Source organism: Pinus tabuliformis, chromosome 3_1, assembly GCF_031772625.1.
Source record: "Pinus tabuliformis cultivar Carrire ecotype Pingquan chromosome 3_1, CPIR1, whole genome shotgun sequence".
NCBI lineage: Eukaryota > Viridiplantae > Streptophyta > Pinopsida > Pinales > Pinaceae > Pinus > Pinus tabuliformis.
In genome coordinates this window covers 969564519-969574193 of record NC_142301.1, presented here as the reverse complement: position 1 = coordinate 969574193, position 9675 = coordinate 969564519, and positions in this window count along the sequence as shown.

Below are 9675 nucleotides of genomic sequence, written 5' to 3'. Positions count from 1 at the left end.
TATGCTTTGGCATTTGAACATTCACTATAAACATGGAATTATGGGAATATGAAAAAGAACCTTGAGAGGCACTTATTTTGTTACTTGATTGGTTTGATACATACTAGTTTTGACATCGGTTTAATATATACTAGTTTGACATTGTATGAATTTCAATTCCGATGCATATTTTCCATAATATACAATATGATCATTATGACATGCATCAGTAAGTTGATAATCCATTCCAATATCTTTCATAATTGGAGATAATTCTCAATATGTGTGAGGTAAATTATTTGGTGATGGTAAGACAAATTCACCTAAAGATTCCACAACATAAAAAAATTACCTAGTTAATGTAAAGACTATTAATCCTAAAAATTGAATCCTTAATTTACACATTAATCAACACCAAAAATAGAGCAAATAAATAGACCTCTATGTATATGTGACAAATTATATTACAATATAGCAACAAGAACATTTGTCCTAAATCCTTCATAAAGGGGTTGTTGTGACTTCTCAATCAGAGGTATATCTTAAATATCATTAAAATTGTTATCCATTAGAGCAAAGGTGTCCTTGATCAATCTATTTATACCATCATTCTCAATTGTATTATTAATGTCATCTTCTTCCATAGGAGCTACTTGATCTGAAATATTCGCTCCATCTTTCCCATCATACGCAACTGGATTTCTACTACCACTTAGCACATTCCCAAGCTCGCACCTCAAACACCCTTTCTTTATAATTATAAATAGTTAAATAAAATTTAGCGTATGTAACAAATATCAAAATGATTGAAACTTTTACAAATACAATCGATACAAAAACATATAAAGAATGACTTAACCAAGGGATGATATTCATACCCCCCTTCAATGTGCCCCTATGATGTTTTTCAGTTGTTGCTATTAAAAGTATTCTTCTATTGAAGCCCCTGCATTAGTTTTTTTCTATGTGGTTCACGAACCCCAAAGATCAATGACTGTTACATCCACAAAATATTTGTACCAGGAAGACCCACCTTAAGGGATCACTCCCTGTCGACTCAACCATGGATCCTGACCTCGGGAATGTCAAGATAATTAAACCCATGACCTTTCAAAAGCAAAGGTGCTTTAACAATGGGGACTCAACCAATTGAGCTAACCCTCGAGGCTATTGAAGCCCCTGCATTGTCTACAAGAAAAATAACATTTCCTATCACTCTTTGCAATTAATGCCAAAATAAAATTTGAATCATCCTATCTTTTTCATCTGAAGTAATTTTATATGGCATTGTATTTATATATTACAAGAACACCCAATCAAGCAATATAAGTATGATATAATATATTTAACTAATTTCACACATGTAAATGCATTTCTATAGGGAAAAAAACATAATACACATAAGAGAGCGGAAGAGGAGCTATGACCCCATGAGAGAGGAAGAGGAAATGGGAATGATTTTATGGTTTTCATTTCGCCAAACAATTGGGGAACATGCTTCCAACATTTCATGCAAACATTTTGTTAAATGGTTGTAGGCATGCATCCTCTTTGCACCTTGCACACTATGTTAAAATCCAGCGTTGTAGTAAGGGAAAGATAAAAACCTTGAGAAATAAGATTTCACAAATAACTCCAATGCTTTTTTTATCTTCTTGAACTTCTCACTTAGTTCTAATAACTTTGGGATATCCTTGTAGGCATAAAAGTGGCTAAAATGATTGATTGTTTGGAGAAGATAGTCAACTTGTAGGTCAGTCATCATAGTAAAGTTCACTTTCCCACAAAGAAATCATTATGATCAAAAGAATATTTTCAAACAAACCTAACAAAAGGATATGGCAACCAAATCATAAGTAGCTTGCTTGTTGTGGCCTAGATAATATTTTCCCAAATCCTTCATAAGATATCATATAGCCATGATCGAGGTTGTGGTCATGGAAACTCACTCAATATTAGTTTACAAGTGAAAATATAAATATCTATACAAGTGTAAAATGATCTAATACACCCTCAGAAACTTAAATCACTCAAATTAGAGGTGATTTACGACCCGAGAGTGCATTTTTGTGAATCCTGACTTGCATTTTGCACAAGGTGAGAAATCATAGTTAGAAAGAAAAATATGTATTTCTTAAGTGTGGCCATGCATTTTTACATGTGGAGCCTCTAAAAAGATTGAATTAGGGATTTATGCAACAATATAAACCCTAATCCTATTGCTTTATGCACCAATAGAAACTAACTCAATAGAGGACATGGTGTGCATTTATGGTCAAAAAACTTTAAGCCTTGCATTGGTAATTGTATATTGGCATAATGAAATTACATGAAAATTGTTTATTGAGGAAAATGCACACCCTATTTGGGAAAAATGCACGCCTCAAGTTGATAATGCATGGGGAGCACATGAGATTACATGGTTACATAGTAAGAAGGAATATCCAAACCTTGTAAATGACAAATGCATGCCTGCATAATAAAAATGCGCGCCCTTGACAGGTTTTGCAACCCTAGGAAATGCATGCCCTAAGAAAAAAAATGCATGGCTTGTGTTGGTAATTGTATGTTGATATTACAAAATTACATGAAAATAATATATTGAGGAAAATGCATGCCCTATTTCGGAAAAAATTATGCCTCAAGTTAAGAATGCACGGTGAGTACATAGGGTTGCATGTTTACATAGTAAGAAGAAATATACACACCTTGTTAAAAACAAATGCATTTGTACACAATAAAAATGCATGCCCTTGACATGTTTTTCTACCTTGTGATGGCCAAGATCCTAAGTGGTTTTTCCTTCGCCCATATGAATCCTTTTCATAGGAATATGAATGAAAATGGATGTTGATCCATTCTTTTTTATATGACTATTGCTAGTATGATATCTCTTATAACAACTTTGAACCCATGTTGGACAAGCTATTTGGAAATATACTTTCGTAATTAACCTTGTATATTAAGATGTTACAAATTTTAGGAATGGCATATTCTTGAAACTAGAATTCAAGGTCAAATGATTATACTAAGCTTTTTATTGTTAAACCTTTCTTATTTTGATTTCAAAATTACCTTCAAAGCACAACCCTGATATAATGCCCCATATTATGGAATTAATATCACTACCATGATTGATTTTCTTGTTATTGTTCAAAGTTATAAAAATTATTTTATAAGAGTTTATAGGCATCAATGATAGATCCCAAAATCGAATCTGATGGACTATTGTAGTTGAGACTAGCATAATGAATGGAAGCGAATTAAGGAAAATGAAAATCCAAGCCTCTCATTTAAAAAACAAAAACAAAAACCTCTTGCACTTCAATTACCACACCTAAATCCTTATTTTAAAACTCAAACTAAGAGTGGGTTACAAACTTTCAAATATCAAGTGAGTGACAAGCATAGTTAATATGTTCATCGAGATGATTGATAAAAAAAAAAGGGGAAAATCCAACTTCATTGAAATCACACTAGACCATGTATTATGGAAGTAATTATTATTTAATAATAGACACACCTTTAAAAAAAATCAAGTTCAATTGCTTATCCTAAAAAAATCTCAAGTTTTATATATGGTTGTCTTTATATTTTATTTTTTATTTTTTCCATTTATTATAATATAATTGATGGAAAAAAATTGTACTCTATGACTAATGAAAACAAACTGACTAAAATAAGAAAGTTTCCAGATTTATATGAGAAAATGCCAAACTGAGGTCCGCCTATTGGTTAAAACGTTGACTTAGAACCTCTTTCTCAAGGCCTCCGCCTAAAGTTGAAATCATCACAAGAAATGTTGCAAAAAATTGAATGTGAAAGCACCGCCAGGATATGATACTAGTTACGGTCATACAAGCCTAAGGTTGCCACATCTTTCCAAGCCCCGAAAACATAGTATGAAATATACCACTCTCCTCAAATATATTCTATGCTTTAACAATTAAAACAAGAGGGGTTGCAGAGGCAACAAGTCCCTACCGACTTAATTTCGTAGTATGCTTAATCAAGATTTTGTTTGTTCAAGTTCTGAAATTGGATCAAACTCTCCCAAACAGTGCCTTCTGAGGCCTACCAACTTAATTTATTAGTATGATTAATCAATATTTTTTTTATTCGAGTTCTAAAATTGGATTAGACTCTCCCAAATAGTGCCTTCCCAAGCCATTTGAGAGAGTGCCTTCATTGGAAGTAAGCATCCCTGAACCTGAACTTTGTGTACCTGCTGTCTGGAAGTTTGCTCAAACTTCTAAACATGGTTGGGACTAATATAAAGATCTAAATTTGGTATATTTAGAGTAGATTGCAAAATCATAGCTTCAGAAATCAACTCAGACCATGCACAATTACATATGAGCTAGGATGCTAGAGGTGGTGTTGAAGGCTCGAAAATTGTTGCCTCAACAAGGGGGATAACCACCCGGTCCGGACCTTGGGACAGCTCCTTTTCCGTTTGGAATAGTGGCTTTGACTGGGGATGATGGGACCAATTTCCCAATCTACTTTTATGCTTGTGCTAATGGGATGATGTTTTGAGATTTTTGGAGTAATACTTAGCCTAAAACTAATCTAATTTAACTAATAATCATGTGTAGTTTGTCCTAATCAACAATATTTATCTAACTATAACTATCCCAGGAGTAACATGATATATGTGATCTAAAATGATGTCTGAAAGCAATTCATAATAAAGATCATTCAATTACGATAAGAAGTGAATACGTTTAACAATGATCGTTTTGTATAAAAAGTTAGCCGAAACGATGTGAGAGATATGTCGCATAAAAATCATTCATGTATTTAGCATAAACTACAAATCATCATCATACAATAGTGCAATAATGGCAATCAAAATTCACACTTTCATACATAAATAACTTGAAGATAATGTATTGCTTGACGTATAAGTAAAAAGAATTAAGAGATAAAAGTCCCATTTATAATATGTTCTACTCATGTGCTCCAGCAATATTGATCTACTTTCAAATCATCCAACATCATCTAAGAGTACATAAGTGCAATTTCAGTAGAAGATGTCAAATTCAAGTAGAAAATAAATCATGTTCCATTAATTTCACCAGAACTTCCTCAAAGGGACAAAAGTGCATGTTCTGAAGAATGTTTCTAATAAAATTTCTGGACCCCTCTCTAAATGCATGAGAGGGGTTTAAATACTAACTTATGAAACTAAAAATAGATTATTACAAAAAAATTTGAGGAGGTTTAAACGACCTGCCTCAATTTAAGCAAAATAAAACAAAAATAGAGATGTGCATAATGACTAATCCTGCATTCAATCTTTCAGATCGCAAATATCTAGCATGGTCTTGAGGAGTGTAGGTTGGTCGACTTCAGCTTTCAGTTGTCCTGTAAACACGGCATTGATGAGCGCTGGCACCATTTTCTCGGTAGAAACAATTAGGCATCTCAGGGTCATCCACTGGCTGTGCGGTTTTACCAGATATTGCCAATATGCCTCCCAGTTTAACCTGGTCACTTGCCTAATTGCTTCTGCTCTTTCTTCTGCTACCTGTTTCCACTGTAATTCAAGTTGTTTTGCATTCAGAAGGAAACCAAGGGTGGTCTCTGCCACAAGATTAGCACTATGCAAATTTTCATTTACACTTTCAATGACGATGTTTGCCACCGCTGCCACATCCTATGTTGCATGTTCTGCCTCTTTGAGCCAAGAACCCCAACTTGCAAATAAGATGTCCTTATGTGATTCATCCAGTTTGGGCATGTCGGCTCTTCTCCCATTTTCAGAATTTTTCCAAGTTATGAAATCTGAAACCTTTTTAAGAATTTCATCATATTCAAGTCGCATTTCCACAACTTGGCTTGTTAATTTGTCACTTATTTCACAGTGAGAGTTCCACTGCGAGATTTTTTAGCATAGCAATTCTTTTTGGTGTGTGAGTTGGGAGTTGAGGCTGAGTGCTTCAGTGACAAACTGATCAATCTTTGGGTCATCCTTATGCAGATTTGTTATGCTCTGTATATGTGCCTCCTTATCTGCCAAGTTGCTTTGATGTTCTATTTGCATTTGTTGGAACTCCTGTTGTAGCTTAGCCAATTGTATTTCTGCTTGTTGGTTGGTTTTGGCTTGCTGTAACTGTTGTTTGAGTGACAAAATTTTGTCTTCTTTTTCTTTAAGCAACAGTTGTACCTTTGTTTCTTTGTCAATGGTTGTCGTAGCGTATGCACCTGTGAACTGTGAGAGCCTGGTGAGGTTGGCTGATGGGTCGATGGATGAGTCTTTCCAGAGGACATCCATCGGCTCATTGTCTGGAGTGGTAGCAGTTGTGGATTCCAATTTTATTTTCTTTCTCTGTCTCTTAAAAACGACCTTGTGCTATTTGCTGTAAAATATATCAAGAGGGGGAATTTCTTCTATTCTCAAAACAATCTCAGAGGTGGGGGTAACAGGAATGTGTTTTATTTCTTAAGTGTTCACAATTCCCCCTGTTATAATTTCTGGAGTTGTTTCCTGATGTGTCATTTGCGTCTCCGGTGCTTGTTCCTCTGTGTTGAGTTTTTTGTTGAAATTATCCCACTCCTCTTCCAAATTAATTACCTGAGGCTTTATCAGCTGTATAGAGGGATTATGGGTCTCAGTCTGCTTGATGGTCGAAATTTGTTCATCTGTCTTTGCTACAGACTGGGTTGTATCCCTGTTCTTGCTTTTCCTATTTTTTGATGACGTCTCGGATCCCTTGGAAAATTTCTCTCGGGATTCCTTTCCAGAATTAGTTTATATTTTTCCTTAGAGTCACCATCTATACTTATGCTGGGAGTGGGCTCCCTTATTGGTTCAATTAACAATTGGTCCAATGGGACCTTTGATAATCTCTTTTCTTTGTAGCTACAAAATGATTCAAGACCCTATTGATCAAAAAGTATTTATGCCATATGCTTCACTTCTTTGAAGGTATTCTTCTGTAAGAAAACATCGTCAAATGGGTCCTTCTAATTGCTGAATATCTTTATTTTGACCATAGTGGTAAAATCCTTGACAATATTGAATGGGTCGTATTGTCTTCTGGGGAACTTAGGTAATCGTAGAGACAACATATTATCTACTTCCCTGAACGCATGTCCAAGGTCATGTAATGCAAACACTCCACATGACACAGGAAATTGAGGCCAAATGGCCTTCTTTGACTCCTTCAATGTTTTGCTCATCCCTCCTTCACTGCATGTCTGATAGGCTATCTCTCTAGCCATTAATTTATTTGGGACATAGAAAGGGAGAACATGGGGAGAGGTGATGCTGCCAAATACTTTGATATATGTAAATGTCTCTTCCCTGAACCATCGGGCTACTAGGAGGATGTCTATCTCGGCTTCTTGGGAGAATCTGGGGGCATCTCGGTTATAAATTCGTTTATGGATAGGAAGCATAACCCCGTGACAAATCTTGAAAAAATGTGGTTCAAAATTGGATTCCCACATGTCTTTGTGGTGGATGTGAATAGGAAGTGGATCTTGAATAGTCCACTTCCATCCCATAAGAGGGAATTTAGAACCAAAACAAATAGCGTCCATTACATAAGCACTCATGAAAAATGAAGGGTAAACCCTCGAAGCAATACTTCTTTTCCTTCTATACTCTATAATTGCTTTAGCTAAATTATCAGACAGGATTTGTGCCCAATCTATTATTGTTGCATTAACGGCTGCATCTATTAAGGGCAACCATTCTGAGGAGAATTTGTTACTGTTGGGTTTGCCAAATAGTCTACATAGCATAGTCGCAGCAAAACAGAAAGGGGAACAAACAGATGCGGTGGCGTACATACCGTTTTTGTCTTTCTTGATTCTTTCATCATTATTTGACCAATTCTTTGTGCAGTCCGTCGGGTCCTCATTTTCTTTGACGAATTTCTCAACAAATTTCCTATTGTAGGTAACCTGTGGCTCTGGTAGGTGGTACATAAGCCTTAGGTTATCTGGAGTGAAAGATCCTATAACTTCCTAGCCTCCTGTTTTGAATTCTCTGTCAGATATATCAGCGTCGTCAATGATCCACTTAACCATGTCGGTATAGGGGATTATTTTTGGTTGTGTGGCTATTCGGTGCAGAAATGAGCACGTAAGCTCAGTTATGGAAGCATTAGAGGAATCACGCCCATCAACTGTAATCGTTGTCTCAAGAATCCTTGGTTGTTCTTCCTCTAGTAACTGATACATAGCCTCCCATGTAGACGTCCCTACTTCCTTATTACATGTAGTATCCGTGAACAAAGGAGTCATTTCTGACTTCTCAGAGGTGACTGCTTTCCCTTTCTTCACCATTGCTTTCGGCATCTTGTTCTGCGGCTTTTTCCTAAAAGTTTCAAGAGGAACAGTTTATCAGATAAAAATGATACTGAACGTAGGAATGAATCGATGAAGAAAACCAGTAAAGGTGATAAAGGTGTTTTATTTGAAATCACATAAGAAGATATCAAATCACTCTAAATGGCCTTTCACACATAAATGCAATTACTTCTTCATAAATGCCCACTATTGATCAATTATCCTTTAACTTGAATGTCCATACATATTCACAATGTAAATCGAGAAACAATCTCCTAGGGTGGTGAGCCTTCAAACTGCGATAATAGTGATTTTGCGATTTGCAAAGCAATATCGTAGATCGCTATATCGCATAATTTTTTTTCATTTAACTTACAATTTTTTAAGTTTGTGTGAAATATGAGCTGCGAGAAGCAAGCGTCATCACTTGTAGGGATTCTTTTTAACAAATAATGGACCTCCACATGTGTTGGTGGAAAGATTAAGAGGTGGGTCCAAGACGAGATCGCATTTCGCAATATCGGTTTATGTTAGGTTGAGGCTTGTGTCGTATGATTGAAATGCGATGTGAGAAGGCTATTATACCATCATAATTTCGCAAATCATAATCCTTCGGGGTAACCTCTTAAGAGAATTCTTTTATAAACAATGATGTTGCGATGCAAGACTTTAGCTTTTTAAAGAAGCTTTTAAGGACTTTCTAACATTATGACTGTTTTTTGAATATAGATTTGCTTTTTTTATTGTTTCATCATAGATTGTGGTGGGTTAGAAAGGTATCATTTGTGATGCATTTCATGCTAAATAAGAAAAAGTAACATTTTAATGGTTTTATAGGTTTTGTTTGATATCTTGATTTAATCTAAAAAATAAAAGAAATACCTAGATGCTAGGATTTATTTTTTGGGTATATACATTTTTTGAAAGGGTCCCCATTTATTAAAGTAATATTTTACTACTAACGTTAATAAATGGGGGGGGGGGTTGTTGACAAGCACAACAATTGGCGATTCACTTGGAAGAACTAGTTATCTCTGAGAGTTTTTTGAAATTTCTAAAACTTCTAAAATAAAGATAGTTTTGAAAATAAAACTAAATTGCATGGAATACAAGGTAAGTAATATTGCTCGTTTATCGATAAACAACATCTGCTCTAACTATATTTATTTTGAATGCCCTTTTCTCACAGATAGTCATTTTACCTACATCGGTCATTACTTGGTCATAAGGATAAAAGCAAAAGAATCTCGTTAGATTAGTTTTGGTATACTCATTTGTCGTAGGTAGAGCCTCTGCTGCCAATAGGCATTCATAGCCTCGACAGGGTTACCTGTTACCCAACAATGATTCGGTATCCCACTTAAGTAAGAATAAAATTTTACAGATAAATTC